Source organism: Ambystoma mexicanum, chromosome 8 (genome assembly GCF_040938575.1).
Source record: "Ambystoma mexicanum isolate Mex_15411 chromosome 8, UKY_AmexF1_1, whole genome shotgun sequence".
In the NCBI taxonomy this organism is placed as follows: domain Eukaryota; kingdom Metazoa; phylum Chordata; class Amphibia; order Caudata; family Ambystomatidae; genus Ambystoma; species Ambystoma mexicanum.
In genome coordinates this window covers 98,550,332-98,569,799 of record NC_090929.1, presented here as the reverse complement: position 1 = coordinate 98,569,799, position 19,468 = coordinate 98,550,332, and positions in this window count along the sequence as shown.

Sequence of the window (19,468 nt, the reverse complement as noted above, 5' to 3'; positions counted from 1 at the left end):
AACTGATTGTTCGGCAGGCTGTCTCCCCTTCTCTGCCACCTTCGTTGGAGGCCCTGTAGCCATTGACGCTTGCCCTTGTCTGTGTGCATCCTGTGTGTGGGTGCATGCAGTGGTCAGTGCAGCGTTGTCATTCATTCCGTGCTGATCCTGTCTCCACCTCAAATGTGTCTAAATGACTGCTAATTACATTTAATTTTAGTTTGTTACTTTTATCATCAGGGTTTCTTGAGACTGGAATGACTATATAGGGTCTGGGTGCTTTCGTAGGCCCCAGGCGTTCATTATCTGGTGGGTGCACTGAGATTGGGACACTTCGTGCACCAATAAAGAAAGCAGTTCTGATTGTTAATGACAGAAAAACAATAATAGTAACTACACATATACACATAATCGTTCAGAATGACAATTTGCAGCATTTTCTTCCAGGGAAGTGGGGCGCCCTTCTGTTGGGGGTAAAACTAAGTTACTGTTCTGGGCCCCCATTTCAAATGAGTTCATAGTCAGTTATTTATTCCTTCTCTTGCTCTGGTCTCGTAGTTCGAGAGTTCATTACTATTAAGTGATGAGTGCCTTCCAAATGTCCCCCCTCATGTGAGTGATGACGGTAGTCTCTGGGTACTCAGTACAGTTCCTGTGCTAGACTATGGAAAAGGGTTAGGCTAACAACTTTGGTACATCACATCCATTATGCATATCTATGATAGGTAAGGTCCCAGTGCACTCCTCGAATTTGCTTTGGTCCTGAGTACAGGCTGGAACTTGCTCAATGCAAAGGAATGAAGAGATGGAACTGCTAAAAATCACACAAAAATAAAAATGTTGTAAAAATAAAAATAAAAATAAAAGTGAACATATGAAAAAATAGGAAAAATGAGAAAAGTGAAGAAAAAGGAAAATAAGATGGTGAAGTTCTTGGGTCCACTCCTTTCGCTCGGTCTCTCGGCGACAAGTTGAAGAACAGTCTCTCTCTCCTCAATCTGCTCCACGACGGAAAGATGACGAAAAGGATAATAAGAAAAATAGATTAAAAAATAAAAAATAACCTAGGAACAAGATGTCGTAATCCTCGTTTCTCCTCTTCTCGATCTGTCCTCGGTGGAAGAATGAAGAACTGTGTCTTTGTCTCCTTGATCTGTCCCCGGCGGAAAGTCTCACTGGAATCTCCTTAGAAATTCTCGCTGGAAGTTGGACAGCTCCACTTGGAGCATTATACCGTGGAGAAGAGTGCTCATGTGTGGGATATTGACTGGATCTCTGAGGAAGGTGACGATGTCAACATCGGCAGGCCTTCCCACCATCTCTGGATAGTCTATGACTAGTCTGAGCATGACATTGTGGGCCAACTGGGTATGTGCGGGGAAAGGGACATTTGCCATGTTTTTCTGAGTCCTGATCACAAGCCCTTCTTTTGATTCGAACAGTCTCTGCACTGGCCTGCTGCGTGGATTGCCACTAGATTGTGTAGTTTGGTCCACAGTTGACTTAAACGTTCGATATGTCTTGGGTCCCTGATGAAGGTATGGGTATCAGTTTTTCTCCCAACGAGTCCTGGGCAACTTTCAATTATGCGGAAGAACAATGCGAAGGTGAGTTCTTCAATGTCTGTTTCTGGTGGAAGCATTTGTGTCCTTCTCACTATGCTCGGGTAACTCAGCAAATGTTTCTGCGATGATGGTTAGCAGCCGCCTGATTACTTTTTTGTTAGCTGGATCTTGAATAAAGTCTGTGACACTGGCTTCTCTCCCTATGAGTGATGGGTATGATAACACCACAAGTTGAAAATAGGTTAGCACATCCCACTTGAGACTTCTGCTGGCATGTGCCATAAACTCTGTGCACAAAGTTTTGATACTGGATGCTTCAGGATACTGTGTCGGGTTCTCAGAAATATCTTATTTTCCGCTTTTTTCAGTTTTAGGGCTTTTCCAATGCTTTGTGTGGCTTTAAACGTTCATAAGAGTAGCGTTACTGCAGCTTTGGATGTGCGATTCTCTTCTTTACCCAGCAACTTTGGCTGCACAATGTGTCCGTTTTATTGTCTTTTATCCCCGTTAGTGCTTAGAGGAAATGTTCAGTGTAAAGCCAAGATTTTCACAAAGAGCTCTCTCGTCTTGTCTTTTCTGCTCATGCGTCCTTCTTCCTCGCCATAGATCTTGTCTGCACGTGCTGAGGTCCTTCCCTGTTGTCTGTAGGTTCTTCGCAGTTGGATGCAGCTGGAAGGCTCTCTCCTATGTGGGGTTTAATGTCATTTAGGAAGATCCATGCCCTTCTGCCCTGGAGCTTGACGGCGGACGGGATGCAGTCCTCTACGATGAAGGGGACATTAAATCTTGGCTCGTCCCACCTCTTCGGGGTAAAGTTCCTTATGAGTACTCTGTTGTCAGGGAAGACAAGGGGCGCATGTATACCTTGCGCGGTGTCTGCTTCAGCACTTCCTGATGTGTTCGTGCTGTGCTGTCCCCTTTTCGCCGTTGCTGCAGTTGGCCTGAAATGACAGAGGCGCTGGATGTCATACAGTTAAGGTACTCCTGCATCTCTGTTCCCAGAACCTCTCTAGTTGGCTGGCCATCACATCTAGCTCTATCTCGGGTGGTAAGAGGGGTCCTCATTCTTCTGCCTGTAACTATCTCGTGCGGCGTAAGATGATGGTCTGAGCCGGGTTGGTTCCGAAGTGCATACAATGCCAGTGGTAGACAGTGCAGCCATCCCTTTCTTAATGTGAGCTTCAACTTGGCTATCCTCTCCTTTAATAGGCCGTTGAGCCGCTCACATATCCCATTCCCCTCCGGGTGATATGCCAACGAGAACTTGTGCTTTATACGAAGCAACAAGCTGATCTGTTCGAACACTGCATTAACAAAGTGGCCACCGTTATCTGATCTCATTACTTCGCACACCCCCCATCTAGGGAACACTTCCCTCACTGGGAATTTGGCAGCACAGGTAGCGTCTGGGTGTGTACAGGGACCTGCTTCTATCCATCTAGAGAATGGACACACCACCACAATTAAATACCTGTACCCGTTGCACACTTGAATCATGTCTGCATAGTCGATATGCAAGTGCTGAATGGCCCATTCTGCTGGGGGATAACTCCTCTCACTACTTTTAATATGTGCCCAGCGGTGAACTGTTGGCAGATAATGCAGTTCACCATGAAAAATGCAACATGCTCTGCTAAATTCAGTCTTCTGCGAGCATTGCAACAAGGTTTTCTTTTGTCATATGTATAGGGTAGTGTAACTGCTCCAATGCTCCCTTCAGTAGGGCGACAGGCATTACCGGTTACCAGTGCTGTCCTGCCTCCACAAACCGTCAGAGGGGTTTAAGGAACACCCTCGATGCTTCCACAAATTTTTCTCTTCCTGAGGTTCCTCCCCTTGGAGTTCCATTAGCTGAGTCTGCCCCATGTTACTATAGGCCTCAGGTGTGGCTCGCGCTACCATCATCCTCTCATGGGTACGTGCCACCTCCACGTCCATGATTGTTTCAATTTTGGATGCCATGTGCTTGGCTTCCGTGCCCGCTTCATGGTTTCCACGTGACACAAAATCTGTCCCCTTGGTCTGGGCGGCGCATTTCACAACCGCTATGCCCACTGGGAGCTGTAGTGCTTTTATCAACCTGTCCAGTAAGGATGCGTGTTGCACTGGCGTGCCGTCCGCTCGGAGGTAGCCCTCCTTTTCCAGCGTGCTAGAACTGCATGTACTGTGGATGTCACATAGGCTGAGTCAATGTACACAGTTACTTCCTGGTCTGCATGATTCTAAATGGCGAATATCAGCGCCAACAGTTCTGCAGCTTGCGCAGAATAGTGAGAGGGTATTCGCGCACTGATGAGTACTTGGAACTCTCCATTCGCTAGGTGTTTAACCACGGCCACGCCTGTATATCTTTGTCCGTCTTCTTGATTGATTCTTGAAGAACCGTCCATGAACACGATTTCGCCACCTGCCAGGGCATTTTCCTTTACCCTGGGCATTTCATCATAGAATTCCTCATCATTTGCACAGTCATGTATAGGTTCTCCTTCTGTGACTGGCTTAGCTATGAATGTAGCAGGGTTCACAGTTTTACATCGAACTATTTTGATTGATGGGTTGGAGATAATCACCTCATAGGCAGATGCTCTCTTTGATGTCAGCGTGCCCTTTGGCTTCTGTAGTATGGCGAATAACGAGTGCTTGACGTACAATGTCATGGAGCACCCCATCACAATAGATGATGCCTTCTCAATGGCGAATGCGGCAGCAGCTAGATTTTGTTCACATGGGAAGTGGCCCCTCATGACCGGGTCCAGACTCCCGCTGTAATATGCTAGGGGCTTGTACCCCAGCGAGGTTCGCTAGGTGAGCACTGCCGTCATAAAATTACCATCAGAGTGTGAGAACAGGTAGAATTTCTCTGCATAATTAGGAATCCCAAGAACTGGGGCCTTACAAATTGCCCCCTTAAGTTCTGCAAACCCCTTCTCCATTGCCTCAGTCCATTCAATTTCGCCTTTTGTTGCCTGGGCATGCTTCAAAGCCTGAAGCAGGGGCTTGGTATACGAGCTGTAGTCGAAAACCCATGCTCTGGCATAATTGCACAGGCCTAAGAAGCTTTGCATTTGTTTTATCGTGAGTGGTTTAGCCGTGTTGACAGCTTCAGCCCTTTCTGGGGTTACCTTTTTCCCTTCGTGTGAGATTAACTGGCCTATGTACAGCACCTCTCGCTGACAGTATTGTAACTTTTCCTTATCAACTTTGTATCCTTTCTCAGACAGGATTGTCAGTAGCTGGACAGAGTCGCGCCTGCATTGTTCCTCAGTGGTGCTGCAGATCAGAATGTCATCCACATACTGCAAAACAACACTGTCTACTGCAATATTGTTTAGGTCCATCTGCAGGACTCTGTTGAAAATGGATGGAGACTCAAAGTACCCCTGTGGCAACCTCATTCTTTTCAAGTGCATTTGTTTGAAAGTAAATGACATCAGATCTTGAGAGTCATAGTACAACAGGATTTAGAAAAACGCATTTTTTAGGTCAATCACCGTGAAATATTTTGCCTCATTTGGTATATTGCAGAGAATTGTGGATGGATTAGGGATTAGAGGGAATTCGGCTTCAACTATATCGTTTAATGCTCGTAAATCTTGGATTAAACGCCAAGACCCTCCCTTTGATTTCTTGACAGGGTAAATAACCGTGTTGCAAGGTGATTCTGACGTCACTAGGATGCCCTGCTCCATCATGGCGGAAATTGTCTTTGCGATCCCCTCATCTACCTCTCTGGACATGGGATATTGTTGCGCTCGTGGTAAAATTGCTCCTGGTTTCAGTTTACTTTTTATTTCACCTTCCCCCTTCAGGAGGCCTACATCATAGGGCCCTGTAGTCCATACCGCGGCAGGCAATTGGGCCATGTCGTCATCAAAGTATTCTGGACGTATCAGCGACAACATCATTCTCTGTGGCACCTCCCGTTTGATCATTTTGACCCAAAATGTCAGACTTACTTCTACTCTAGTCTCTTCCAGGTCAGTGTGTTCTTCGAACAGATCGGCGTTGGTGACGTCAGTCACTTGATACCCTTCTTCGATGGCGATAATAGCACACCATTGTCTCCCTTCGTCATCATATCCTTCTACCAATACCACTTTCCCTCGCACTGCGGCAGATTGTATCATTAAGGGAAATACTTGTCCCTCCTCTTCGTGGACAGGTATTCTGGATCTGAATAAAAACTCATCTGGTGTCCTCATAATTCTATTTGCAAGGCCTGGCAATCCTGCCATGAGTACCCGCACCCCATATGTGAAGACTTCTAGCTCTAATGGTATAGCTCTCATGGCTATACGTCCGGAATATGCTCTGATCATTTCGCACACATTTGAATAATGCATTCCTGGAGTGGAGCACACTATACCGTTCTCGGTAAACAAGATTGTCATATTCATCTTAGTCATTAAGTCCGTCCCAGGATGTTTACTGGTGTCTGACGTGAGTATAATAAGGGTACATTCATTTTGCGCTCTCCCACAGAGACTGGGAGTGCGTCTGTAAAGGGAACTCGACTGTGAGCTCCCGTGAAACTCTGAGTATCTATGGCCTCGCCGGACAAGGAAAACTTGCCTTCTCGTATGCACAAGCCCGTCACACCCGTATCAACTAAGAAGGAATATTCTTTACCCCCTATGACGACATTCAGCCTAGGTTCCCTATTAGGGTCTGGTGTCACTGATAGGATAGAACACATCAGAGTCCCCCGTGAGCTGTCATATTTCATATATAAGTTCGGCCCACTGTATACTTGTTGATTTCCCCCAGCTCCAGGGTTGACTCCCCCTCCAGAGCTAGTGCACTGTGACATTTGCGGTGGTGTCTGCTGGGATTGTCCCTGCGGTATATTCCCCATGTGCGGGGGATGAACCACTTGCTGTGCACCTTGCTGCAGGCCTGGCGCCTGCTGCTTCACTGTGTGATTTTGTGCAGTGCCCTGCTGCGGGACAGCAGGCTGATTCACCAAGTCTGCCCCCATCCCTTGGCTATTTTGCACCATGTCTTGGCTTCTGCACAGGCGCGCCACATGTCCTGTCATTCCACACAGCCAACCCACTGGCGGTGGTCGGGCCATCTGTCCATCTGGCATAGCTGGACCACCCATCTGCGCATTTTGAAAGCCACATTGATTATTCTGAAAGCCTCCCTGGTTACCTCGAAACCCTCCCTGATTACTCTGATTGTTCTGCGATGGGTTAGTTGCTTGCTGTGCGCTTGGCTCAGCTGGGCTCGTCAGCATGGCTCCCTCGAGAGCATACTTTGAGAGTTTCTTTTGCACCAGCTTTGCCTCCTCACCATTACGGGTGGCTTCCTTTTTCTGATTCTTTTCTTGCAGTAGTCTACAGTAATATGCAATTGTCAACTGGCTTTCGGCTCATAGTTTTGCTTCTACTCCTACCAATTTTTTCGGCTGCTTCTGCACCGGTTCAGGCAACCCTTGGCATAATATGTGGTAGAGTAGAATACAGGGATAGATTTCATCCAAGACTCATGCGTTTCGAGCACCCACGCGGCGCGAAAATTCCGGATATAGATCAACGGATCCTCTGACTCTTTCATTTTCCGAGTCATTATAGCCCCCATATCAGAAGTGTCTGGATATAGCGATCGCAGCGCTTTCCACACTGCTGCCCTACAGTTATTAAATGGCGCTCCGTCATGGAAGGTGTTAGTTAGGGTTACCCTAGGATAGCCTGCCCGTTTCCATACATCATCTGCTCTTTCACCAAGTATGGCAATTAGGAGGCCCTTAATGTCCCCTATAGCTAAGGTGACACCCCCCGTCATTTTCTCTAACTCATGTATCCACTTTTTGGCTCCCGATGTCAGCATTGGGAGCTTATTTTTAAGGTTCTCTCGGTCCATGTGTGGCCATGGAATATATTGTGGTCTTGCTCCCCCCTTTTCTAGCAATGGGAATTGGAATGCGCAGTCTTCCTTTTCCTTCCTCATAGCTCCTCTATCTACCGCTGGGGTGGCATTCCCACCTTGCTGTCTTCCTGGCAATGCCCTTAATCTGTCTGCATAGGTAGGTGCTGCTGCCCGCCTCTGACCCTGGGGTGTTCCTTCATGTCGGCCGGACTGTGCGGCAGACTTCGGGGTCCTACTTGTGGACCCGCTAGTGTCTGACCATCGTACCCCTCGGTCCCCTGGGGACCGTTTTTCGCACCGTCTCCCTTCTTCATGTGCCTCGTCCTCCGTTTCCCAACCGGAGTCGGTTTCTGAATGATCCCAGTCTGCGCAACTCCTTGCATCCTCTCCGTTCTGCCTGATCTCCAGCCTGTCTAGGGACCGTCCCCTGCTCCCACTACTTCGGGTGACATCCTCAGTGTCATATAGCTGAGTGCTTTCTAAGCGCTGATCTTCCCTTCCCCCATCAGATATCTCTAGCCCCATCTCATCATATATTTTATCAATGCTTCTGGTGTCGAAGTCATCTTCAATATTTGTCCCACGTATACCTTGCACCGAGTCGTGTGCAGGAAATAATTCTTCCATGTCTTCCCATTCTACAACAGGATTGGGTTTTTTAACTTCCTGCTCCAGATATTCAAGATCCCGTGCCCTCTGTTTGCACTTACGTTACATTTTCTCATTTACTTCCTTGCACTTCCTCTCTTCTTCTCTAGCCTTATCTACCACCCGCATTCTTTTGTTTCTACATTCCTTTGCCCTTCTAATTTCCTCCTCTTCTAGTCTCTTTGCTCTCTTCCCACATACCCTTTGCTCTTCTTCCATCCTTTGCTTAGTCTGTCTGTACCGGTCGTAGGCTACCTCTTGTCTGCGACCGAGCTGTTTCTCCTGCTCTTCGCAATATAGTTGTTCTCGCCTTAGCCTATCTTTTTTTCTTGTCCTTTCATCCCTTACATCCATCTCTTTCTCTCTCTCTCTCCTTTGCGTCTCATCAGACCTCTCTTTTGGCCTCACATCATCACTTCCTTTTCCATCCAACTTAAGTAATATCTGACCTCCCATCCATTCGTCTTTCATGAATGCTCTCTCATCAACTCTACCTTCATTTCCTTTACGTTTATTTCCCTCTTTCTCCTTATCTGGAGAACTCCGTGCCCAATCTTTTCCTTCATATTTGCATCTCTCTTTGTCCCTTGAGACCGCGGAGGCGATATTGTTTTCCTGTTCCTTTCCCTTATTATCATCAGTACTGTATGTAGGCGACTCATATGTGGGGTTGCTATACCCCGTGGTTGCCTTAATTTCTCTTACTGGGTAAAGCCCCTCTGTTTTACTCCTTCAATGACTGGCTCAGGCGGGGCTGGTGGCGCGGTAGGCATCTCACCCCCCTCCGTACATACATTTAGTATCCAGTCTGTGGGTGGTTCTTCCACCATCATTTCTTCAAACATCTTCCACAATTCTAGAACAGCAAGACGTTTCTCTAGCTTCTTGCCTGTATATGTGGCTTGTAGGATTGTCGTCATATGCTGTAAAACAGCCTTAGAAAGGGACCTATTCTGTGGCCAAGGCATGAACATTTTGTGGGCGGTACCCTTAACCCACTCCGTGCTATACTTCTTGAGTTTTGGTGCATGCTTAGGTAGTTGCGTGCACAGATGTGCAAGTGGGGTGACCTCCTCCATTTTTGATTCCACCACCTACAATGTTATCAATTAACTCAAAACCATCAATTCATTGGCGATTTCCTCTCAGTTACAGAATCGCGTAAAACCAAATTTAATTTCACACAATCAATAATACAATTATTTTACATTCGACGTACAACAAAACACATGTGACAGACACTTGACAGTCTAGACAGACACCAGCTGGTCATACATATACCTGCCTTCTAATTAATATCCCGTCATGGAGTTTAAACAAACTCCTTTGATGCGTCTTTAAACATCACCGTAGTCTATTTGTCCCTTATTATATGGGCTATGAGTTCACATTTCTTCTGACCGCTGTATTAAAGTGCAGGAATAAGGCGAATCCTTACATTTGTATCTCAGGTGCCCCACTGGTAATCCTTCGTTTTTATTTCAGGTGTCCCCCTGGTAATCCTTCATTTTTATCTCGGGTGTCCCCCCGGAGCCCCTTGTTTTTCTCTCTACTTCTGACTATTTCATTTTTTCTCCGCCACCCACCGTTACCTTTCCCTTACTGGCTCTAATGCCTACACATTTGCCAAAGTAACAAGTTTGTTGTTTCACTTGTTTCACTCACCAATCGCATCTTTTCCTCTCTGGAACTTCGGGATCACCACCCTTTCCTCTTCCAGCCTTTTAAGGTTTTTTCATCCGATTGGCTGCCCGTGGGAATGAGAAGGGTTATGCTTGGAAAGGCGGGTTCCTTCAGACCCACTGCAGATTTTTCATGGACTTACTCTATCATTGTCCACGGGGAGCTTCTCAGTCTACTCAGCCGGAATGGCGAAAGGACTCGTGATATTGCCGAAGGCCCGGAGTTACTTCGTGCCGTCGGTCTAAGGTGTCTTAGTATTATATAATCAATAATTAATGGCCGAAACCATCCTCATGCTACCAAGTTTTCAAGAGGAGAGGAATTCACTGACGGGCCCATAGGTCAGCGCTCACCCTCTAGAACTTTTAAGACAAGACAGCTGCACCATGTGAGGACAGGGGGTGCAGGATTCACTTACTCCAACATGACTCAATAATGAGGACAAAGGGAAGTCCGTTTAATAACAAGTACATCAAACAGAGAAACAAATGGAAATCAGCAGCATTGCGATCACCAGTCTCGCTCTGACTTCCTCGAACTTCACTTGAACAGCAATTCTTATAGGCAATATTCGTCATCATTGACGTCTAACTCTACAAAAACTCGACATGCAATTTAATTGGTTAGGAAAGGTAACTTAAGTATAGATGCTATATCTGTATATGACAATATGGCATGCAGATTGGATAACTCTTATTGGGTGGGCGTCTACGCCCATCCCACTACACCACACGTGATTGCCGTCACTACAAGTACGATGTCTTATTGGTTCCACTATCTATAGGACTCCAGATAACATGGTCCATTGTGATTGGGCAGGTTACACCCCTGAGCATAAATCTCCACTTGAATTAGCAGCATGCAGAATGGACATCCAGGTGCCTAGTGCCCCAGGATTCACCCTGCCTCCTTTCCATCAATCAGTGTTTTAGGGCGCTGTGTCAATTAGTTGGCTAAGGATGGCCTTGAAACTGTAGTCTCTTATCAGGAAAAGTTATGGCATCCTCGGGTCCTGGATGACAACAGACGGTGGTACTTCTTCGAGACTGTCTGGTCACGTGTTAGTTCACCATGAATCTGATTCAGTTTCCAGCTTTTAGTGGATTTAATTCTGTTTCAGCCTCGCCACCTGCCAGGGGCCCCCTTATCTTGACCTTCACGAGGCAGACTGTTATGCTCTGAAGTTTGAGTCTTGTTAGCTGACGCTCTCCTCCCTTTCTCTGATTGACCTCGATTTCCTAGGCATGAGCCGCTCTTTGTTGAGTTTCAATTACGCTCCTTCTCTTGCCTTTGGCTGGGTTACGAAACTTGGTCTGTCAGGCCTCTGGCAGCTTGGGTACATTTCTGCTTTTACAAAATGGAGTGGCACTTGTATAATGTGCCTTATTGAGGCAGATATATGGTTGGCACTTGCCACTCTAATCTTCTGCTAAGCATTGCAAGCAGTATCGTCTCTTTTGCCTCTTGCGTTCCAAGCCTATTTACACACGTTTGACAGGTCGGTTGCTCCCATCTTGTCTCGTAGCAACGTTTCCTCACGTTTTAACATCGTCTCTTCTATGTGTCCATTATATTTATTTTCGTAGTTAATCGCACTGGCGTGCTATCTTCGATAGCTGCTTTTGTTAATTCACAAGTCTGTTCAGGCCCTTGAGTCATTTCCACTGGCCTTCCATTAGGGCTCTTTGGGTCTCTTCATAGACCGTCTGTAGGTACTCTTCGTTTCGTATCAGCGGCAGGTACGGCTGTCTGATAGGGTACCGTGCTGCCCAGGGTTGTCTGGTTATGGGCGCTTCAACAGGTATGGATCTTCTGATGTATACTGGGCAGAGTCCCAGTGCAGCTCTTTATTGGTTCATTTACTCCTCATACGTCACACAACTTGGCGAGTACGCTCCTGGTACCTCGAAAATGAGGGGAAGGGGTGCAGGCCATGTCTGGGACCTCCTCTACACTCTCATGTTAGACAGATGCTCCAGCTCAAGCAGAACTCACAAGATATTATTATTATTATTATTATTATTATTATTATTATTATTATTATTATTATTATTATTATTATTATTATAACCCTAAGGTAACCCAGATCTTATAGGCTGAGGTCTCACGCATCAAAACTAGCTCTTATGTTAGACAGATGCTCCAACTCAAGATATAACCCTAAGGTAACCATGATCCTATAGGCTGAGGTCTCAGACAGCAGAACTAGCGCTCATGTTAGACAGGTGCTCCAGCTCAAGCAGAACTCGCAAGATATAATCCTAAGGTAACCCTGATCTTATAGGCTGAGGTCTCAGGCAGCAGAACTAGCTCTCATGTTAGACAGATGCTCCAGCTCAAGATATAACCCTCAGGTAACCCTGATCTTATAGGCTAAGGTCTCAGACAGCAGAACTAGCTCTCATGTTAGACAGGTGCTCCAGCTCAAGCAGAACTCACAAGATATAACTCTCAGGTAACCCTGATCTTATAGGCTGAGGTCTCAGACAGCAGAACTAGCTCTCATTTTAGACAGACCCCACAGCTCAAGCAGAACACCCTAGACATAACCCTCAGGTAACCCTGATCATATAGGTTGAGGTCTCAGGCAGCAGAACTAGCTCTCATGTAAGACAGATGCTCCAGCTCAAGATATAACCCTAAGGTAACCCTGATCTTATAGGCTGAGATCTCAGACAGCAGAACTAGTTCTCATGTTATACAGGTGCTCCAGCTCAAGCAGAACTAACAAGATATAACCGTAAGCTAACCCTGATTTTATAGGCTGAGGTCTCAGACAGCAGAACTAGCTCTCATGTTAGACAGGTGCTCCAACTCAAGCAGAACTAACAAGATATAACCCTAAGGTAACCCTGATTTTATAGGGTAGGGTCTCTGAGAGCAGAACAAGCTCTCGTGGTATACAGGTGCTCCAGCTCAAGCAGAAATCCCAAGATTAACCGTAAGGTAACCCTGATCTTATAGGCTGATGACTCAGACAGCAGAACTAGCTCTCATGTTAGACAGATCCCACAGCTCAAGCAGAACAACCTAGACATAACCCTCAGGTAACCCTGATCTTACAGGGTGGGGTCTCAGACAGCAGAATTAGCTCTCATGCTAGATAGGTGCTCCAGCTCAAGCAGAACTCACAAGATATAACCCTAAGGTAACCCTGATAGGCTGATGACTCAGGCAGCAGAACTAGCTCTCATGTTAGAAAGATCCCACAGCTCAAGCAGAACACCCTAGACGTAACCCTCAGGTAACCTTGATCGTATAGGCTGAGGTCTCAGGCAGCAGAACTAGCTCTCATGTTAGACAGATGCTCCAGCTCAAGATATAACCCTAAGGTAACCCTGATATTGTAGGTTGAGCTCTCAGAAAGCAGAACTAGCGCTCATGTTAGACAGATGCTCCAGCTCAAGCAGAACTCACAAGATATAACCCTAAGGTAACCCTGATCTTACAGGCTAGGGTCTCTGACAGCAGAACTAGCTCTCATGTTAGACAGATGCTCCAGCTCAAGATATAACCCGTAGGTATCCCTGATCTTATAGGCTGAGGTCTCAGACAGCAGAACTAGCTCTCCAGTTTGATCCTACAGGCTCAAACAGAAAGGCTACCCCGAGGTAACACATGTGTGGCAGGTTTATGAACTGATGTCCTTAAGTGACGCTCATCTTGCATCTTACAGCATTCGCCATCAGAGCCATCTTATGATTACAAGGCTCTGAAAGCGTTCGTTATAGATCATGAAATACAGGGAAATGACGCCTTGATGGTGCCAGTGAAGAGTGTTCCAGAAGCAACATGAAGTATCACTCAAATAATCAGCTTGCCATTTTCAGTAAACACACCCAATTTGTCGGCAAAAAACAGATTTTCATTTTCAATAAACTAATTGTGTCCACAAATAGCATGCTCTTTATTTTAAGTGAATGCATTAATTTTCTTCCCAAAGACCAACTTGACATTTTCTGAAAAAATGATCTTCTTGTCCCCAAATAACAGGTATTCATTACAAGAAAATGAAAAATCCGTGTCTAAATATCAGCAGACTATTGATGTTAAATGCTTTCATTAGTCCACAAATACCACCATTTCATTTTGGTAAACACCGCCACTTTACCCCAACCTGTATTCATGTGCTATACGAAGATATAGTACTTCCTCATGAAATATAAGACGTTAAAGTATACGTAAACAGACATATTTTTCCCAACAAACATCAGCTTATCTTTTTCTAGAAATCCTATAGTTGAGCCACCAGCCTTGCATTTATAGTAGATGCACCTAGTTTGGCCCTAAACATTACCTTATCAATTTAATGAAGTACTCAAATGTACTCAGGCCAGTCAAGGACAACTGAAGCTTAGATGTACATATTCAAAGCTCCATGTACTAGCCTCGTGTACCAGAGCAGCCGGTCCAGCCCCACTTGCCCTCCCACAACCTCATGTGCATGCGTTCCACGATCTACAGCAAGGTGGCCCAACTCTGTGCCTCCAGGGTCGGAACCCTGACAGGCTTACAGGATATCCCTCATTAATATTTATAATATTTAGAATCATTGTATGCAAATGTATCTCATCAATATTAATGAGGGGTATCCTGAAAACCCGGCATGGATTCGGCCCTTTGGGCCTGGAGTTGGACAACCCTGATCTGCAGTCTCCTAACCCTGACTGCTGTTAAATGGTAAAATAAGGTGTATGGTGTTGACCTGCAGAGGAAAGGGGTGCATTGCATCCTCGAGGGGGTGCACTGCCTCAGTATGTAGATGAGTTAAGAAACTCTGGTAGTGTCTCCGCCTGCAGTGAATGGACAAACTCAAGGACCACCTTATTGCCAACTGTACTGGATAAAGCAAAAAAAAGAATCTCTTAATTACATACATTCATACATATCAATGCACTGATTCCCAACCCTTCAAACTGTCACGGAGATTCAAGATGGCAGCATACAGAAGGTCCGGGCAAGGCGGGGGAAAAGCTGGTCACTTGGAGGGAAACATTTATGAACTACCTGTTGACAGGCATGGCATCTGAAGACTCATTGCGGGCCAAAAACCAATGTGTACACACATGTACATCCATTGGCCAGCTATGGATTATGAAAGCCTTTCTCCACCACAATGATAGAGGCCCTTACACTTTCTGCTGGATCTGGTAGCCATGCTCCCAGAAATCTCCTTGGATAAACGAGATTACCAAACATGGGCACAATGTGTATATACATCCGGATGGTTAAAGGGAAATAGAAGGAACTCGATCCGAATGGACTACGAGTACCAGAATTCTTGTTTTGCAGTCCTTAATCCCGCTTGATGCCAGCACAATGGAGATTATCCATAGACAGTGACCACTTGGTGATTTGGGTTGTTAATGGGATATCAAATATGTTACTCGAAGATTCCCTTACTGGCTTGCTTGGCGGGGGGTATACAAGGGAACCTGACCCACTAATTATGCAACAAAACTCTTGATTGTGAGTATATCATTATTTGGATTGTGTGCTTTCGATTTACATTTATTATAGCTTGTTTCATGATGATAGACGATGGGAAGTTGAATTAACCAAATCATTATGTTGGTTGTTTTTTTAAATGTCAGGGAACACTTAATAAACAGGCAGATTGTGTGACAAAACATGTGTGGATATTGTTAAGAAAATGTCACACTTAAAATCATTGGAATTAATGTAATGCATTATATTGAGGTTGGTGGAAAACCAATAGACAAGAGAGTAGAGTGCAGCAGGCGGAGGAGGAGAACTTGGAAGAGACCTCTAGCTTGTTTGGAGAGAGTAAAGGTAAGGTCTTGGGATTGACAGGGTAGTGTCAATTTGGTTGCTTGTGTGTGAGTGAAAGGGCGACTGAAGATAATAAATGGAGGTAGAGAACAAGGGGTTTCAGAGTAGGAGTGAGAAAGAGAGAGAGATGCAAGATCAAGAAGGAGGCAGGAGGGTGGAGGAGAGACAGGAGTAGGATGGACATGAGGAGGAGAGTAGAGGCAGGGGTCGGTGGGGAAGAGTGAGATCAGGAGGGAAGTGGACAACAGCAGTAGGGAGCTGCAGAGTAGAGACAGATGGGGTAAAGCAACAGAAGGCCATGAGATGGAGTTTGGCAGCAGAGAGAGGGTAGAGTGGTGAGAGTGTGGAGCCAAGGGAGGCCGGCCAGAGAGAGAGAAGGCCATGAGATGGAGTTTGGCAGAAGAGGGTAGAGTGGTGAGAGTGCGGGGCCAAGGGAGGCTGGCCAGAGAGAGAGAAGGCCATGAGTTGGAGTTTGGCAGAAGAGGGTAGAGTGGTGAGAGTGCGGGGCCAAGGGAGGCTGGCCAGAGAGAGAGAAGGCCATGAGAAGGAGTTTGGCAGCAGAGCAAGAGTAGAGTGCTGAGAGTGAAGAACAGGTTATAAGATTGTCCTCCTGAGGAAGGGCGCCTGTGCACACCACCCTATTAGGTCACTTAGAAAGTCTCTGCGGGATTTTGATAGGAAAAGCTGTAGCCTTTAGGCTCCTCCATTGAATGGACTGCCTAGACATTAGGGGTCACTGGCTATAGTGAATCGAGTAGGGAGACTGGGCTAGGGAGGTGGGAGCCCCCTTATAGGATGAGAGAAAGAATTCAGGGATCATTCCTAGCCTCCAAATCTTAGGTGTCTGGTTTTGTAAGACTATTTTTTCATAACAAAATTGAACGTGTATTCCCTCATTGAAAACACTGCCACAAGTGGTGCCGTAGGTGGGGTCATTTACGTCACGTTACAGGGACCAGCCATAGCAGAGAGGTCGTGTTAGGCCAACGCCTGACAGCATTGCGGAAGCTGTGAAACTCAGAATTATGGATCTGCCACCAAGCAATGTTGACAGTCTTGTGAAGGCCCTTGCCAACGGGGCAAATGCCATTGAACCTTCAGCATCAAGCGATGTTGAACACCCTACAAGGCCACAAAAACTATAAACACTTAGGTTCAACTGACAAGATCCGGCCTGGAACATGAGTAGTACACTGTCTACCCATATGGTAATGGGGAGACTGACACAGCACTATGGGAGACCAGAGAACCTGCCACAAAACCTTTATGGACATGAACTTTCTTGATACAGAGGGACACAGGGAACAAATGACCACAGTGTCCACATGGCAAAGATGGAGGCTGAAAAGAGGGTGGGGCTCAAGGGGCTCAAAAACACTTTGGGAAAGTCTTGGCCCAGAAGGGGAGGAGATGGGAGGGGTTGGGTTTAGAGAAGCTAGAGATTGGTCCAGGGAAGCAGCTGACTCAGATAGCCAATGGAAGCAGAGAGAAGCTTCTAGACAAGAAGGAGAGGGCTACAAAAGCCGGCCGAATGTTGTGTCAGTGAAAGGTGTTTTGGTGAGGTTGTAGGATGTCCAAGCGACTAGAGAGGAGTGTGCAGCAGGTGGAGGAAGACTTGGAGGAGACCTTTTGCAGATCTGAATTGAGTGATGGTAAGGTGTTGGGATTGAGACAGTGCTACGAATTTGGTTGTTTGTGTGGGGATGAGAGAGAGATTGAAGATAGTTTTTTGAGGGGGAAAAGTAGGGGGTTGAGTGTAGGACTGAGAGATATACATGGAAAGAGAGAGAGGGTAGGAGGTATCAGGAGACAGTGAGATGTTGGGGTGTGAAGGAGAGTAGAGACAGGAGGAAAGGAGTGAATCAGAAGGGTAGCAGATAAGATCAGGAGAGAGCGGGAGAGTAGAGACAGGAGGGGGAAGGAGAGAGTAGAGCAGGATGGGGAGTGTGGAGAAAGAGAGAGAGAGAGAGAGAGGAGAGTGGAGAGAGCGAAGAAAAGATGAGAGATGGTGACCTGGAGGAAGGATGCCAGGGCAATCAGAATAACTCCCCAGGTCACTTAGGAAGTCCATGCCGGAGTTAGGTAGAGAAGGCTGCAGCCATTAGGACTCCTTCCAGTAGGACTAGCCTAGACAGTATTTGTCACCTCACCACAGTGAATCTATTTGGCAAAGAGACCTTTAGGAGTGGGGAGACTGTTCTAGGAAGATGACACCCCTCAAAGGATTTAGGAAGGTGTAAGGGATCATCCCTTGCCTGCAAACTCCAGGAGCCTGTTTTTGTAAGACAATTTTTTATAATAAAACTGAAAATACATTCTGGTTGTCCTTTGATTCTTTTCACACTCGCCATTATCATCTGTTTACGTGTTTATGCCTATGTATGCATGCATGTATGTGTGCATGTATACATCTATGTATGTGATTGTGTAGCACAAAACTTGCAAAAAAATTACTGAGGACTGTACAATAAATGTAGTGGTACATAGTGGGGGCCGGGGGATCGCCTTGTCAGCTTATCATCCTCATTTCTCTGTGAAATGTTCATTAAAGAACAGGGCTTTCATGTCTTTCCTGAATCGCAGGAGGGAGGGAGCCAGCCTGACGTTAGCTGGAAGCTTCTTCCAGAGCGTGGGAGCATTGCAGGAGAAGGCTTGTTTTCGGGTCTTCCCCTTATTGCAGTTCTTGGATTCCAGTCCGGTGATACTTGGTGCCTGGTCTTGCGTTGACCTCCTGAGATGCAGATCCTTTCAGTTCTTTGCTGAATCACAGGAGGGAGGGAGCCACCCTGATGTTATCTGGAAGCTTCTTCCAGAGCGGGAGCATTACAGGAGAAGGCTTGTTTTTGGTTCTTTGCCTTCTTGTAGTTCTTGGATTCCAGTCCGGCGATATCTTGGCTCCTGGTGTTGCATTCACCTCCTGAGATGCAGATCCTTTCAGCTCTTTGCTGGATCGCAGGAGGGAGGGAGCCACCCTGATGTTATCTGGAAGCTTCTTCCAGAGCGGGAGCATTACAGGAGAAGGCTTGTTTTTGGTTCTTTGCCTTCTTGTAGTTCTTGGATTCCAGTCCGGCAATATCTTGGCTCCTGGTGTTGCATTCACCTCCTGAGATGCAGATCCTTTCAGTTCTTTGCTGAATCACAGGAGGGAGGGAGCCACCCTGATGTTAGCTGGAAGCTTCTTCCAGAGCGTGGGAGCATTGCAGGAGAAGGCTTGTTTTCGGATATTTCCCTTCTTGCAGTTCTTGGATTCCAGTCCGGCGATATCTTGGCTCCTGGTGTTGCATTGACCTCCTGAGATGCAGATCCTTTCAGTTCTTTGCTGGATCGCAGGAGGGAGGGAGGCATCCTGATGTTAGCTGGAAGCTTCTTCCAGAGCGTGGGAGCATTGCAGGAGAAGGCTTGTTTTCGGGTCTTCCCCGGCGATACTTGGTGCCTGGTCTTGCGTTGACCTCCTGAGATGCAGATCCTTTCAGTTCTTTGCTGAATCACAGGAGGGAGGGAGCCACCCTGATGTTAGCTGGAAGCTTCTTCCAGAGCGTGGGAGCATTGCAGGAGAAGGCTTGTTTTCGGATATTTCCCTTCTTGCAGTTCTTGGATTCCAGTCCGGCGATATCTTGGCTCCTGGTGTTGCATTCACCTCCTGAGATGCAGATCCTTTCAGCTCTTTGCTGGATCGCAGGAGGGAGGGAGGCATCCTGATGCTAGCAGAAAGCTTCTTCCAGAGTATGGAGCATTGCAGGAGAAGGATTGTTTTCGGATATTTCCCTTCTTGCAGTTCTTGGATTCCAGTCTGGTGATTTCTTGTTTCCTAGTGTTGTGTTGACCTCCTGAGATGGTGATTTTTTCATTTTAATATGATGGCGTCTTTCATATTAGAGGTTTTGTCAGTGATGCATGCAGTCTTGACGGTGATGTGGGTTTGGAGAGGT